The following is a 15,686-nucleotide window of genomic DNA, read 5'->3' on the forward strand; positions in this document are numbered from 1 at the left end:
AGAAAACTAAGAATAGAATTACCATATGATCCAGCAATCCCAAGAGTAGAACATTTGGAAAAAAATGAAAGCTCTAATTTGAAAAGACGCATGCACCCCAATGCTCATAGCAGCATTATTTACAATCGCCAAGATATAGAAGGAACCTAAGTGTCCATCAACAGATGAATGGATAAAGAAGATGTGATGCATGTATAAAATGGAATACTACTCAGCCATAAAAAAGATGCTTTGCCAATTGCAACAACATGGATAGGCTTGGAGGATATTATGCTAAGTTAAAAAAGTCAGAAAAACAAAGACATATACAGTATGTTATCACTTATAGAGAGAATCTAAAAAATAAACTACTGACTATAAACCAAAGGGAACAGACTCAAAGATATAGAGAACAAACTAGTGGTTATAGGTGGAGAGAGGGAGAGGGGGAGGGGCAGTATGGGGGGAGGGGACTAAGAGGCACAAACTCTGGGTATAAAATAAGCTGTGTGTGTTCATGCTAAGTCACTCAGTCGTGTCTGACTCTGCAACCCCAGGGACTGTAGCCCGCCAGGCTCCTCTGTCCATGGGATTTCCCAGGCAAGAATGCTGAAGTGGGTTGCCATTTCCTACTCCAGGGGTTGAACCTGAGTCTGCTGTGTCTCCTGCATCTCCTGCATTGGCAGGTGGAATCTTTACCACTGAGCCACCTAGAAAGCCCTGCCTCTTTGTTCACCCCCAAATAAATTCAGATATGTCAAAGAGTTTTCTTATTGCCTTGGAGTAGGAAGGGCCCTTCTAGGAATGATTCAAAACCCAGAATAGTCAGTCTGACGATGTAAAGATAAAATTCATCTGCATGGGGGAAAAAAAAAAAAAGGCATAGTGGAAGAGAAATAACAAGCTGAAACCATACCCAAAGAACTAATTTCCTTAATAAATAAAGAACTCCTATAAATCAATAAGAAAAAAGCCTAACAAACTGAAATGGACAAAGGCTACAAATAGCTCCCAGAGAAGAAAATACAAATGCCTTTCCTTTAAACATTGAAAAGATGCCCAACTCAGTTAAATATAAATTAAAACTATAATTAGATACAAATTTAAAAGCTTTCAAATTGGCAAAGACCAGAAAGTGTGATAGCTGCATCAGTGAGGGTGTGGGGAAACAGACCTGTATATGTATATATGGCTGATGGGAGTGGAAACCAAGTTACCCTTTATGGAGAGTAATCTGGTAATTCTGTCAGAATTTAAATTTCATGTACCCTTTGATTTAGCAGTGCCCCTTTATGAATTTAAGGGGCACATATAAAAGGATGGTTAGTTAAATTATGATAATGGCAAATAAGTGAATACAGCGTCAACCCTATATGTGCTAATATGTAACATTTCCCAAAGTAGGAAAAAAAAAGAACTGTATGCATTTACAGTGTGCTCTTCTCTTTGTTTTTTAAAGAGTAAGTTGTATCATTTCCATGGACGTTCCAGGTAGCTCAGTGTTAAAGAATCTGCCTGCCAAACAGGAGACTCAGGTTCGATCCCTGGGTTGGAAAGATCCCCTGGAGGAGGAAATGGCAACCCACTCCAGTACTCTTGCCTGAGAAATCCCATGGACAGAGGAGCCTGCTGGGCTACAGTCCATGAGGTCACAGAGAGTCAGACACAGCTCAGTGACTAAACGGCAGCAGCAGTGGTAGCATCCTCGTTTTACAGTCGAAGAAAGTGAGGTTTGGGAGAGTTAGGTAGCTTGCCCACAGGCATCACACAGTCAATGGTTAGATAATAGAGTCTGGGCCAGGCCAAGGGTGTCTGGTCTCTTTGGCAATAAAATCCAGGTCTTTGGGGTTTGGTTTGGTTTGCTTTGCTTTGCTTTTTTTTGGCTGCCCTGCTCAGCTTGCAGGATCTTAGTTCCTCAACTGAAGATGGAACCCGTGCCCTCTGCAGTGGAAGCGCAGAATCCTAAGCACTGAACTGCCAGGGAAGTCCTGAAATCCAGGTCTTTAACCACAAGCATTAGAGCCTCTTCTATCATGGTATACAAGAAACTCTCCTACACTATTTTCTGCTTCTCCCCCTCACATACCTTTCTACAAGCTAAACTGAATCTTTCCACATTCCTCCACACATCCCTTTTCCCCAAACCTCTACATCTTGGTTCATGCTGCTTGAGCCAGATCAAATACTGCCTCCTCCAGGAAGCCTTCCTTTGTTCTCCCAGGCAAATTAATCTTGCCTCCTCCAAATGCTTAAGCACTTCATCTCTTTCAAGGAAATCTTTGGAGGGTAGATTCTAGAGACAATAAAAGAAAGGAAAGGAGGAAAGAAACTCAAGTATTTATCATGGGCCTGTGCCCTTTGGACTGTAGCCCACCAGGTCCCTCTGTCCATAGGATTTCCCAGGCATGAATACCGGAGTGGGTTGCTGTGCCCTTCTGTAGGGGACCTTCCCAACCCAGGGATCGAACCTGCATCTCTTGTGTCTCCTACATTGACAGGATGACGCCAATTTACCGTTAGTGCCAGCAAGGAACACAATCATGGGCCTACTTGGTGTTAGGCATAATGCCACATGAGTCTTCTCATCTGGTATTTAAGTATTTATCATTGGGTCATATGTTGGTGGTGGCAGGATCCACATCTGATGAACGTGGATATCTCACTGAAGACCTAGTGCAGTTCCATTCCTCATGTAAACAATTTTTTTTTAGCTTTTTACTTTGGGGACTTCCCTGGTGGCTCAGATGGTAAAACTTATCTTGTATTGGGGTATAGCCGATTAACAGCATGGTGATAGTTTCAGGTGGACAGCAAAGAGACTTAGCCATACATATACAAATATCCCTTCTCCAGGCTCCTCTCCCATCCAGGCTACCACGTAACATTGAGCAGAGTTCCCTGTGGTATACAGTAGGTCCTTGTGGGTTATCTGTTTTAAATATAGCAGTGTGTACATGTCCATAACAAACTCCCTATCTATCACTTCCCAAAGTATTCCCTCCAGCAGCCATAAGTTTGTTCTCTAAGTCTGCGAGTTTCTTTCTGTTTTGTAAGTTCATTTATATAATTTCTTTTTAGATTCCACATGTAAGGGATGTCATATTATATTTCTCCTTCTGTCTGACTGACTGCACTCAGTTTGACAATCTCATCCAAGTTGCTGCAAATGGCATTATTTCATATTCTTTTTAATGGCTGAGTGATATTCCATGGTGTAGATGTACTACATCTTCTTTATCCATTCCTCTGTTGATGGACATTTAGGGTGCTTCCATGTCTTGGCTGTTGTAAACAGCATGCAGACGATTTTTGAGATGCTGTTGCATATCAGGTGCTGTGTGTAGTGCTGGGAATACCAAGATGACTAGGATGAACAGAGTCTCAACTGTCTGTCTAGGAGGGAAGCCAAATGTATGACCCAGGAAATCACATTTACTGTTAATAAGGTGGTGGAAGAGGTCTGTTGGATGAATGGACATGTGCATTTGAATGTGACCCATCTTATCCCTCCTTTCACTTCAAAACTTGCTCAATTCATCTTGCATCCAGTCCCGAGACCACCCTTTTCATGCACAGCCCTGGGGTTACAAAGTGTTCACATTGTCTCTCTGGAACTGTATAGTCCAATACCATTGCCAGTATCCACACAGGGCTGTTTAAACTTAATGACAACTTCAAAGAGCTGGAGAAGTCAAAGAGTTGGGGGTCAGCATCGCCCCTGTCTGTTTTCCAGCACACCACACAATTCCAGATAGCTGTAGCCACGGCCTGGAGAAGGGGGCAGGGCGGCAGGCTCTGGGGTCCCCTGGGGAAGCTCACCCAACAGGAAGACATTGTCTCCACTTGGGATCGCCCCAATCTTTCCTCCTCTCACCAGGAGGGGGAAAGAGACTCATGAATGGAGGGCCTGCCAGCAGCCCAGCTGGGTGACCCCGTGAACACGGGACATGGGACCGCAGAGGACTTTCCGTTCTCATGGCATGCCCAGAGGGGCGCAGATGGTGCGGGGTGCCCTGAGGTCTCAGCGCCCCTCCTATGTTCGTGTTCCAGCCGCAGCACGGAACCGCGAGGCAGGGGGGTGTCCACACTGCCTCCCCTGGCCTGTGCCAGCCTTCCCTCCCAACCTCCCCAGGGCTCAGGGCCCCCTGGTTTTTCTGCCCGGGCGTGGGGAGAGCACCGGAGGGACTGGCACCCCGCTGGGAGGCATTTTCCTCTCTCCCTCTCCTTCCGCGCTGGGGACCTTCTTTCTCCCTCTCCCCTCCGGGTGGATGCTCTCTCTACTCCACGGCTTCTGCCAGCTGCCAGTACCAGAGCCGGCCACTAGAGGGTAGCAAAACCCCTCTTTTTAATTCTGAACTCGGTGGGTAAGGACAGCTCCCGGGCGTTCATGGCTCCCCCAGCCCTGCGGGAGTGAAAATAAAACAGCAAACATTTAAAGGGGGCGGGGCGGGGGGAATGAATGCAAACCCTATTCCGTTTACAGGAATTTCCAGGTAGACATGAATCGAAAGAAATCCCTCAGGAACCAAATAAGAAATCTCCCAAAGCAAGATGTTCCGTGTCCAGTTATTATTGTGGGATCTACAGTAATAAATTCCTCCAATAAAGGGGTCTTCAAAGCCCTGGGAACTTAATAACATTGCGATATAATACTGTGTCTTCTTAGAAGGTATTTTACACAAGACCAACGTGCAGGTTTCTTTCTCTCATTTGGCATTCAGCAGTCTCTTTTACTATATTTGTCACTTGGTTTAAGAACTAAATTTAGAAATGAAAATTCAACACCTGCCTCAGCCTACTTCTTGACAATTAGCTCTGTTCTGTCTCTTGGAACTTCTGCAGGGAAAGCAGAATCCCTTTGCAGGCCTGCGTTTTATTTCTGCAAACTGAGGCCTCCTAGTGGCCACACCAAGCCCACAGGTTGACATGACCTTTAACCTTTCACCTGGCAAAGTTGGTTTTTGTTTTTTTAATCAATAGAACTGAAAAATTCATCCAACTACTTTTCTGTCTGTCTATTGGGCTATACTATGCATCCCTATTTATTACTTTTTCATCTCCTGTGTGTTTTCAGATCTTTGCTGACTTACCCACTAAGTCACATTGACCCTATGGACTATGGCCCGCCAGGCGCCTCTGCCCATGGGATTCTCCAGGCAAGAATACTGGAGTGGTTTGCCGTGCCCTCCTCCAGGGGATCTTCCGACCCAGGAACCGAACCTGTATCTCCTGAACTGCAGGCAGATTCTTTACCACTGAGCCACCAGGGAGAGAAGTAGATTCCACACCTTATGATGTGGTTCCATTTCTTCTTGACAGTCAAAACAACAGAAGAAAATCTTATTGTGTAAATCCTGTTAATGAAAAAAACCACAGGCCCCAGATTGTGTCACCTGTGCTAACACCCATGATACCAAACCTAGACCCAGCTGCAGGTTCAACCTTTTCCAAGTACGTAGTCTTTTTTTTTTTTTTTTTTAATAATTTTTATGGGGAGTATGGTTAATTTACAGTGTTGAATTACTTTCAGGTGTACAGCAAGGAGAATCAGTTAAAATTGGGCAGTCTGGAACCTTTTGGCCCACACCACTGAGGGCCCCCGGGACTTCTCCACCATTAGCACCAAGCCCCACTTCAAGGGAAGAAGAGGTAACCTGCATGGTAGACCCTGTCCTTCCAAAACAAGGTGCCAGACTTGAAACAGTCCTTTCTTTTCTCTTGCCAGTGCCTTCCTTGCTGCATCCTCCTTCTTCATATTAAAACCTCCTATTTTGTACTGCCCGTTGGAGTGCCCTTTACCACCATCATTGAATAAAGCTGGTCAGATCTTTGAATTTGCTTAGCTGAATTGTTGTTAACAACCCTAAGAGCTAGATTGCACCGTGTAATTTTCCAAAGGGCCCTGAAAGCACATATTATTCTCCCTCTTTTGTAAATGGAGAAATGGGTGCCCTGGACATGTGTTTGCCAAGGCCAACCCAGCTATTCCCCAGTGACATCCAGGTTTGAAACCTGATTGCTTTGGTTTGAAACCTAATTGCTCTCCACTCTGATGAACGCCTTGGAGGAAGAGAGTGTATTGGGTCAGAATCTCTGAAACCCACGGCACCTGGCCACCCAGCTGGTACCTCTTAGACCCTCAGAGCACGTGGATTAAGGGGAGAGCGTGGCCAGTATGGAATGAGGGGGAGAGATCAGAAATCACCAGAACCCTGGGCCTTGCAGGATGGTCTGCATGGTGAGTGCACTGGGGAGGGGTAGAGTGCGTGGTCTGTGGGCCTCGTTACTACCCTTTCCGATGCTGATTAGGGCGCTCCGAGGGGCACGTGAGTTCTACTAGGCCTCAGAGAATGAAGCATATGAGACGATGGCCCAGTGTGGGCAGTGAAGAAGGCAGAGGAAGTCCAGGGACTGGACTTGCCCAGCTGATGCCAGCCCCACTGTACCTGGAGGTACAGGGCTTTCTCACCTTCAGCCAGAACCAGCATTTGCTGGGTGTCTCTGGTGCTTAGCAGAGTTAGTTTGTTCAGTGTTCTCAAAACCCAGCAAGGTCGTATCCTTGTTACAGTAAGAAAAAGAACACTCAGAGAAGCTAGTTGCCTGTCCAAGAAGTAGGGAAACTTTTTTATTTTAACACATATGTTTTATTTAAATGTGCTACTTAAAAAAACAAAGCAAATGAGAGGCAAGGAAGTAGAGAAAATGTTGCTGAGGCCAAGGGTGGAGGAAGAAGCTGTTTAGGTTCTGTTAAATCAGAGCCTCTGGTCAATGCACTGCTGCACGAGAGAGGAAGGAGGACCAGGCCCAAGGCAGGCTGGGGGTTGTGGGCTTGGGAGCAGGAGAGAGGGCATCCCTGGGTGCCTGGGAACCCGCTGGGCTCAGCAGGGTGCAGGCAGGAAGCCACTTATTTTTTTCTCCCAATTGCCTTTTTCACCCACACTGTAGGCAGTTCCTTCCAGGTCCTGAGTGAGGTCTCAGGCAGATCCCATAGCTTTTCAGCTTATCTTGGGTGGGGAAAAAAAAAAATCCAGGCTGGGCTGATGTGGAAACTCTGACTTCGGGTCCAGTTGACAAGCTCTTCCCCACTCAGCTTGGGCATGCCTTTTACACACTGGGTGAAAAGAAACCGTGCGCGTTACTCTCCTCTGCCCCTTCGTGCCTGTCTTGTCACCCACCAGCTGCTGCTCTGGGGGGCCGTGAGGGTGGAGGGGGGTGGGTAATTAGTCGAAAAGGTCGTCCATGAGTGCTGCAGGCCTCAGGTGACCATGACTGTGACCGTGACCGGGGCAAGTGTACCACCACTGATTTTTTTCTCAAGAGAGGCGCTTGGTGAGGACTTAAGGGACTGCCATCTCTGGGGGCATTTTTACCCGCTTGGTAGTGCCTCCCCAGCTTTCTGCTTACCTGCTTGCAAGTCCAGGTGGGCCATGGTCCAGCAGGCATCACCTGTCAGAAATGGAGAGCTTCGGCTCACCCGTACCTGTTGAATCAGAATGTGTGAGTGTGTGTGTGTGTGTGCTCAGCTGCATCCGACTCTCTGAGACTGCATGGACTGTAGCCGCCAGGCTTCTCTGTCCATGGGATTTTCCTGGCAAGAACACTGGAGTGGGTTGCCATTTCCTACTTCAGGGGATCTTCCTGACCCAGGGATCAAACCCACATCTCTTGCATTTCCTGCACTGGCAAGCAGATTTTTTACCAGTCTGCCACCTGGGATAGCCACGTGGAGTCAGAACCTACATGTTAACAAGAGCCCAGGTGATGTGATGTGCAGTCAGGTTTGAGGAGCTCTGGCTTCCAGCCACCCCCAGCCCCTGACTCCCAGCAGCATCTCTCTTCAGGGTTCACCAGACAGGCTTCACGCTGTACATTTTTAGAGCCTCCAAGTCCAGCCCCCTTCCACCCATGTGCATGTGGAAAACAAGTATGGGGGAAGGGCAGGAATCTATCCTCTCTCCATATTAGGTTTTCTGGCTGTGGCTCTGGAAATCCGACTTACAAAGACAAATTAACAAGAGAAATCAAGTTTATTAACATGCATGTGCATGGGAGCACTCAGCTGTAAGTAACTCAAAGAGGTGGTAAGACCTTGGGCTTATGCAGCATCTTAACAAAAGAACGATACATTTTAGAGAAGCGATAAGACATAAGAAAAGCATTTGGGGCTTCTGGGGGTGGCAAGTTGTGGGACTGCAAGTACATGAAGGAATCGGTGGTAGATGAGGGCTGGTTTTAGCAAAGTGTATTATGTAGATTCCTCCCATACTTCTAAGGGTCTAGATTATCTCCAGAGATTAACTTCTATCCTTCTTCATAGAGAGGGGAGAGGACATAATCCCGCCTGACCAATCCTTGGGGATCTCACTCGTCATGCTTATTAAATGTTCCACAAGATGAGCAAACGGTAGTCCAGCTCTTCCCTTGTTGAGAGATACTCAGATGGTTTTCCGACTTTCACCTCTTCAAACCAAGCTTCAAAATGTGTCCTCTGGTTTGTGTACACCAGTGCTCTAGTTTCTGAGGGTCAACTGCAGTAGAATATGGCCTCCAAAAATACGTGCCTTTATAGTAGATAATGTCAGATTGTTGTCCAAAAGGTTTAGCAACTTACACTTTTACCAGCAAGAAATGAATGTGCCCTCTTAACCACAAGACAGAATAAAATAGGTGTAGCTGTTATGGTTTAAGCTAATTTGTTGTGTGAAAAAAGAGTATGCCGTTAATGTTTTAGTTTGCTTCTCTACAATGACCACAGGGTTCAGGGTGTTTTTGTTTTTTTTTTTTTTCATGTCCACATTTCCTCTTCTACAAATTGCCTTCTTTATTATTTTAAAATAAACTTTCTCTTTGACTGCACTATGTGGCTTGTGGGATCCTAGTTCCCTGACCAGGGACTGAACCCAGGCGCTGGGCAGTGACAGTGTAGAGTCCTAACTACTGGACCACCAGGGAATTCCCAACATGAACTTTATTTTAAAAAACAATTTTAGATTTACAGAATTGTGAAGACAGTACAGAGGTTCCCACAGAGCTGCACCCACTTTCCCCTGTTGGTAACATCTTACATTACTTTGCTCCATGTGTTATAGTCCATGGACCATTGCTGATACATTATTATTAATTGAAGACCTTCAAATGTCCTTAGTTTTTTGCCTAGTGTCTCCTTTCTGTGCCAGAAGTTGAAATAAAACATTAATGGCATACTCTTCTTCACCACATTACATTTAGTTGTTTCAGCTCCTTGGGCTCTTCCTGACTTTGATGACTTCTCAGACACTGCTTATTTTCCATGACCTTGACAGTTTTGAATAGTGCTGGTCAAGCATTGTATATAGTATGTCCCTATCTGGGTCTTGTCTTTTTCTCCTGCCTAAACTGGTATTAAGACCCAAATTATCTGGCCTTGGCATCCAACCTGACCTTGGCGTCCGCCTTGTGCACCTGGCAAGGTAGTGTCTGTCAGATTCTCCCCTGCAGAGTTACTCTCTCCCCGCTTTTTCCATACTGCCCCCTTTGGGAGGTAGTTACTATGTGTGAAAGTGAAAGTCTCTCAGTCATGTTGGACACTTTGCAACCCCATGGACTGTGTCCATGGAATTCTCCAGGCCAAAATACTAGAGTCGGTAGCCTTTCCCTTCTCCAGGGGATCTTCCCAACCCAGAGATTGAACCCGGGTCTCCTGCATTGCAGGCAGATTCTTTACCAGCTGAGCCACCAGGAAAGCCCATGTTTTATGTATAACCCACACCTATGGAGTGGCGGTTATGCCTCACCTCCTATAGGGTAAAGTATTTACATGAATTATTTGGAACCCTTCTATATGAGAGAGTTATCTGTTTCCCTTTAATTGTTTACTTAATTATTCATCTACATGTATCCATTTGGATGCCTGGATATTTACCTTATTCTTTAAGTTATAATCCAATACTATCTTACTTATTTTCTTGCTCAAATTGTTCCAGCTTGGACCATTTCAGATGATGCCCATGACCCTTTGACATACTACCATCAATGTGTGTGTGTGTGTGTGTTTTATCTATTGTTGATTGAATTTTTGACCACTCCCTGTAGCATGTGGGATCTTAAGTTTCCCGACCAGGGATTGAATCCACACCCTCTGCATCGGAAGGCGGCGTCTCAACCACTGGACCACCACGGAAGTCTGGGTTTTATTTTTTTTATCACATCCTTGCCTTCTGGCATTTCAAGGTGCTCCAGGTTCTTCTTGTGTCCTGGAATCAGCTTGCCCTACCCTAGAATCAGCCTTTTCTCCAAATAGTTCTAGTTTCTTTTATGAGAGAATGATATTAGAAACCAAGGTCTGGGTACAAGATTGCTCATTACTATTGGGGTGTTATTGTTTCCAGTTTCTTGCAGTACACAGAGCAAGGGAATGTATGTGAACTTATTAACCAGTGTATCTATACACATTTACAAATATCTCTATATGAACATGAATTCATTCCTATATCCACAGCTCTACGACTACATGGAATGGTCTCACCTCCTTCCCATGCTTATTTGTAAATGCCCACTCCAACAGTGAGAATCCTGGCTCCCTACAATATTTGCTTCATTGTTGATTTCCAGTACACATGTATATCAGCATCAGAATTATTAACCCTACCCTGATGGGAAAAACTTCATCAAACAGAGTACAGTTTTACGTGCAGTTCTTTTTGCCTTTAGTCTTACGGCTCCATTCATTTCCAAGGTGACCTCGGTCAGCACCTATCCCCCCACCTCCTTCAGAGAGGTGTTTTGTTACATTTGCAGTACAGATTATTTCATCACAGTCTGCATTCAATCCTGGAGTCCCTTAATCTCCTAGATGATTTACTTTAATGTGTATGCATTGGTTCACTATTTGTGCTGTGAAGTTCTATGGATTTTAACCAATACACAGTGTCCTGTATTTACAAGTACTGTATCATACAGAGTAGTTTCACCATCTGAAAAATAAAATTGCATGCTTCTTCTATTCAACCCTCTACCCCACTCCTATCAAATTCCTGCCAATCACTGACCTTTTTACTGTCTCTATAGTTTTGCCCTCTCCAGAATCTCATATAGTTGGAATTATACAGTAGGTAACTTTTTCAGATTTCATTTAACAATATGTATTTGAGGTTCACACATGTCTTTTCCTGACTTGATAGCTTATTATTTTTTTAAATCACAGAATAATATCCCATTGTGTGGATGTACCACAGTTTATCCATTCTATGTTCTATTGAAGGACATCTTGGCTGCTTTCAGTTTTTAGAGATTATGAATAAAGCTGCTATAAATATTCTTCTTGCCGATTTTTAAATTGTCCTTTGCTCTTCAAATTGTTTGCTAAGGACTTTGAACTTCATCAGGTTTCAACTATTGTTTCCTAGTCTATTATGTCTCCACTGACTTCATAATTTTTGCCTCAGAATATTAAAAAATGTCATTGAATAAATGTCATTGAATATATCTGCAATTTTTGTTATGGCTTCTGGGTACCCTGACTCGCCCAGATTGTTTTTCTCCATCCCAAGGCTGAAAGATGTTTTCTGAATCTGTCTTCCTTTATGTATTAAGGGAGAGTGCCTAGGTTTAAACCAGAGATAGAAATGCTGAATTACAGAGGGCCTGGGGTACAGTGACTTGGGGCTGAGAAGCGTTCTACCTCTGAATTCCGAGTGGTCCATCACCTGGGCTTCCTAGGGTGATCCCCGAGAAAAGGTTTTCATGGGGGTCCCTTCAGACACACGTAGTTCTGGAAGCAAGGAGCCATGTGGCCTGACTTTGGCAAAGTAAAACTAGACCCCAGGGTTGTTTCCTAAGCTCATTCACCCCTGTATACCCTCATTTTGTTTCCTTCCTAGATTGTAAGCTCTGTAAAGTCGAGGGCCAGGTCTGGCTTATTGAGCCTTCGTTCCTCAATGCCTGGCATAATGCCCTGTGGGCAAGCCGGTGAGAAGGAAGGAAAGAGTGTGGGTGATTTCCGTTAACTCCGCAGTTCCACATGGACTTCTGCTGTGGGCCCCGGGTGGCTAACCTCATGGGACCACCTCACAGGCTCCCTCACCTTCGGCTCCCCCGCTGGGTGTGGCCAGTGGATACCCAGTCAGGGGTTTGGAGGCTTGGAGGAAGGGGAGGTGGGAGTGTCCATCGCTGTCAGCCCTCACGGGCTGGGCGGGCCTGGCAGCAGCACATTCCTCTACAGTCACAGGTCCCGTCATGTGGCCCTCCTCCCAGGACGCCAGCTTTCACCTGGGCACCCACGCCCGTGTCTTCCTCAGCCTCTGCTGCTCAGGTGGGTGAGCCCCTTCCCTCGGTGGGCAGTGGCTGTGGGCATCAGCATTTCTTACTACTGAGAGGAAGCTACCCACACCTCTGTAAATAGTCACTTCGCTAAGAAGCCTTCTCGTAACCGCAGCTGAGTGTGGTCTCTTTGCTGCCTGGACTCTGACAGGGCCTTAAAGGGGAGGAAATTAGGAAAAGAAGCAATGGAGCCTGGAAGGATAAGAGGGCCCCTCAGAAGCACTTAGACAGGCCCGGGAGAAGCAGTTCTTGTCATTCCCTGTGCTTACCCCACTGCGGGAAGGGAGGACTTAGGACCGTGCGAGGCATGGCACGCGATGGCCGGCCTGAGTCAGCCCAGCTCCCCGCTGGCTACCAGCTCTGTCCTCTGTTCCCTCAGTGCTTGGTTCTGTCTAGACAAGAAACCTTGGTAAAGTGAAATTATAACTTACCGTTTTATAGGCCTGACCTCCTCACTGGACTGGAACTCCTCAGAGGCAAAGATTTGGGTTTTGGCCATTTCTGGATCCTGCCCACTTTCTTGTTGTGGTTTTTTTTTTTAATGTTTATTTTTATTTGTTATGTATTTGGTCGTGCCGGGTCTCAGCTGTGGCACACGAGGTCTTTTATCTTCGTTGCAGTCTTTGGGATCTAGTTCCCTGACCAGGGATCAAACCCCAGCCTCCTGCATTGGGAGTGCAGAGTCTTAACCACTAGATGCCCACCCCGCCCCACCTCCCGCCACTGGGAAGTTCCCTGTCCAGTTTCTTCCAGGCTGCTGGGCACAGAAGTCCTTGAATGGATTCACGTGAAGAAGGGAGGAGGGTTTCTTCCACAAATGAACCTGTAGGCCCACCCTTCTAGAACCCACCCCCTTCCTCAGTGGTGAAACCACCTCAGAAGCCGGTGGCCAGGTCCTGAAAGCTAAAAAGTACTTGACACTGATGATACCGGAAGATGACTAAGCTGCGGACTCGAGAAAACCAACTTCCTCTTCCAAGATGGCTGCCTGACCGATTATCATGCTGTTCCGCCCAAACGCATCCTGGCCTTATGCCTGCCTACCTCCTCCTTCGTGGGCTGCCAGTTTGGCTCCAACAGCTTTCTCATTCTTGTACCCTTCTGTTCAGTTGCTGTCTCAGATATTGTCCAAATGATCCGTACTAACCCCTTCACACCTGGGAAACCCTCACCACACAAGTCCACAGTGTGGACCACGTTCCCTAATCCCCAAATCAGGATACCGTCACTTGAAACCTGGGCTGTCCCAGCAAACCTGAGATATCCATTGGATTTATAGAAGCAACACTAAACCTCGATTCATTTTTAACTTAAATGATTTTGATAACCACAAATGCATGGGGAAGAAAAACAGTGAACAAAGCTTAATTGTGTCTGGCTGTAGTTTTCATAGGCAGTGGCGACCATATTCCTGTAACTTTCTAATGCAGTGGCTTTCTAAAATTTTAATTGTATTGGCATATAGTTGATTTACAATGTTGTGTTAGCTTCAGGTATACAGCAAGGTGATTTGGTTATACATATATTCAATCTTTTTTAAATTCTTTTCTCTTACAGGCTTATCACAGAATATGGAGTAGAGTTCCCTATGCTGTACAGTAGATTCTTGTTGGTTGTCTATTTTATGTATAATTGTGTATGTTCGTCCCAAGCTTCTGTTTTATCCCTACTCTCTTTGTTGTTTAGTCGCTAAACTGTGCCCAACTCTTTTGTGACTCCATGGACTGCAGCCCACTGGGCTCCTCTGTGGGATTTCCCAGGCAAGAATACTGGAGTGGGTTGTCACTTCCTTTTTCATCCCTCCCCTTTAATTCAGTGTTAATTTCAAATGTTCCCTTAGTGGAAACATTTTTTTTTTAAATTTTATTGAAGGATAATTGCTTTATAGAATGTTGTTGTTTTTTGTCTAACCTCAACATGAATCAGCCATAGGTGCACATATATCCCCTCCCTTTTGAACCTCCCTCCTGTCTTCCTCCCCATCCCACCCCTCTAGATTGATACAGAGCCCCTGTTTGAGTTTCCTGAGCCAAACAGCAAGTTCCTGTTGGCTGTTTATTTTACATATGGTAATGTAAGTTTCCGTGTTACTCTTTCCATACATCTCACCCTCTCCTCCCCTCTCTCCATGTCCACAAGTCTGTTCTCTATGTCTGTTTCTCCATTGCTGCCCTGTAAGTAAATTCTTAAGTACCATTTTTCTAGATTCTGTATATATGCATTAGACTACGATATTTATCTTTCTCTTTCTGACTTGCTTCACTCTGTATAATAGGTTCTAGGTTCATCCACCTCATTAGAGCTGACTTAATGCGTTCCTTTTTATGGCAAAGTAATATTCCACCATGTGTATGTACCACAACTTCTTCACCCATTCATCTGTCGATGGACATCTAGGTGGCTTCCATGTTCTAGCTATTGTAAACAATGCTGCAATGAACAACAGGATGCATGTGTCTCTTTCAATTTTGGTTTCCTCAAGGTATATGCCTAGGAGTGGGATTGCTGGGTCATATGGTGGCTTTAATCCTAATTTTTTAAGGAATCTCCATACTGTCTTCCATAGTGGCTGAATCAATTTACACTCCTGTTAATGGAAACATTTTTGATGCTGAATATTATCATTCATGTTGTATTGTTTTCAATAAAAACTTTTATTTATGTGTATAAAACAGTGTGACATTTTATATACCATTGTAAGACTCTTCCCCTGAAATCCCAACCCAGCCCTGCAATCATCCCAGCCTGGTGCCAGATGATGAATGAAGAAGCCTCTAGAAGACTCCAGTCACCTGAATTTTCCCAAATGAAGCAAAGACAAGACATCCTACTCACCCTTCCTAAATTTCTGACCTACAAATTCATGAATGTTAGAAAAATGATTGTTTTATTTAAAAAAATCACTAAGTAAAACTTTTCTCTGGCCATTTTTTTAATTGGACATTTTTCTTAGTGTATGAAAATTTAGTTTTCACTGAAGTTTTAGAAGAAAAGGAGTATTGCCACCCACCCCCCAGAACCTTCCAGATTGAACTTTCAAATATTCTGATGCTTGGTGGTCCCTATTCCACCAAAAGCAGAAGTTATTCCAGCCACACAGGGTCATGCCCACAACCTTGGGAGCACTCTCTACAGTGTAGAGAGAAAGATGACCTGCTAGAAGGAATTCTAAGTGATGGACCAGTTTCTATAGAACAGTGAATGCTGGCTTTCAAATGCCCTGTCTGGCATCCTGGCTCCAGGACCCTTGCTGTTACTGACTTATCTGAAGCACACCTAAAGCCCTTGACAATTGTATCATGGTGTTAGTCTTGCCTTCACTGAACAAAGCTCCTGGAAAGGTATTTCTCATTGACAACAGCTCCTGGTACTGTCATTGCAGGTACTCAATAGACAAACCCTTGCCTTTA

The 15,686-nt window shown here is 45.1% G+C and overlaps 1 long non-coding RNA gene across 2 annotated transcripts in view; it reads left to right on the forward strand.

The window, feature by feature from the left end:
- Nucleotides 1–14,142, forward strand: part of LOC122679616 — a 53,091-nt gene extending 38,949 nt beyond the window's left edge. Inside the window, exons 4-6 of one of the 2 annotated variants that reach the window (XR_006336458.1) lie at nucleotides 5,054–5,430; nucleotides 5,510–5,628; nucleotides 13,834–14,142. This is a non-coding gene — a long non-coding RNA (uncharacterized LOC122679616). Of the gene's footprint in view, nucleotides 1–5,053; nucleotides 5,431–5,509; nucleotides 5,801–13,833 lie in introns of those variants that run through there. The other variant, XR_006336457.1, reaches the window with a different exon arrangement.
- The last annotated feature ends 1,544 nt before the right edge of the window (nucleotides 14,143–15,686 follow it).

The sequence above is a fragment of the Cervus elaphus genome, chromosome 21 (assembly GCF_910594005.1).
Source record: "Cervus elaphus chromosome 21, mCerEla1.1, whole genome shotgun sequence".
In the NCBI taxonomy this organism is placed as follows: domain Eukaryota; kingdom Metazoa; phylum Chordata; class Mammalia; order Artiodactyla; family Cervidae; genus Cervus; species Cervus elaphus.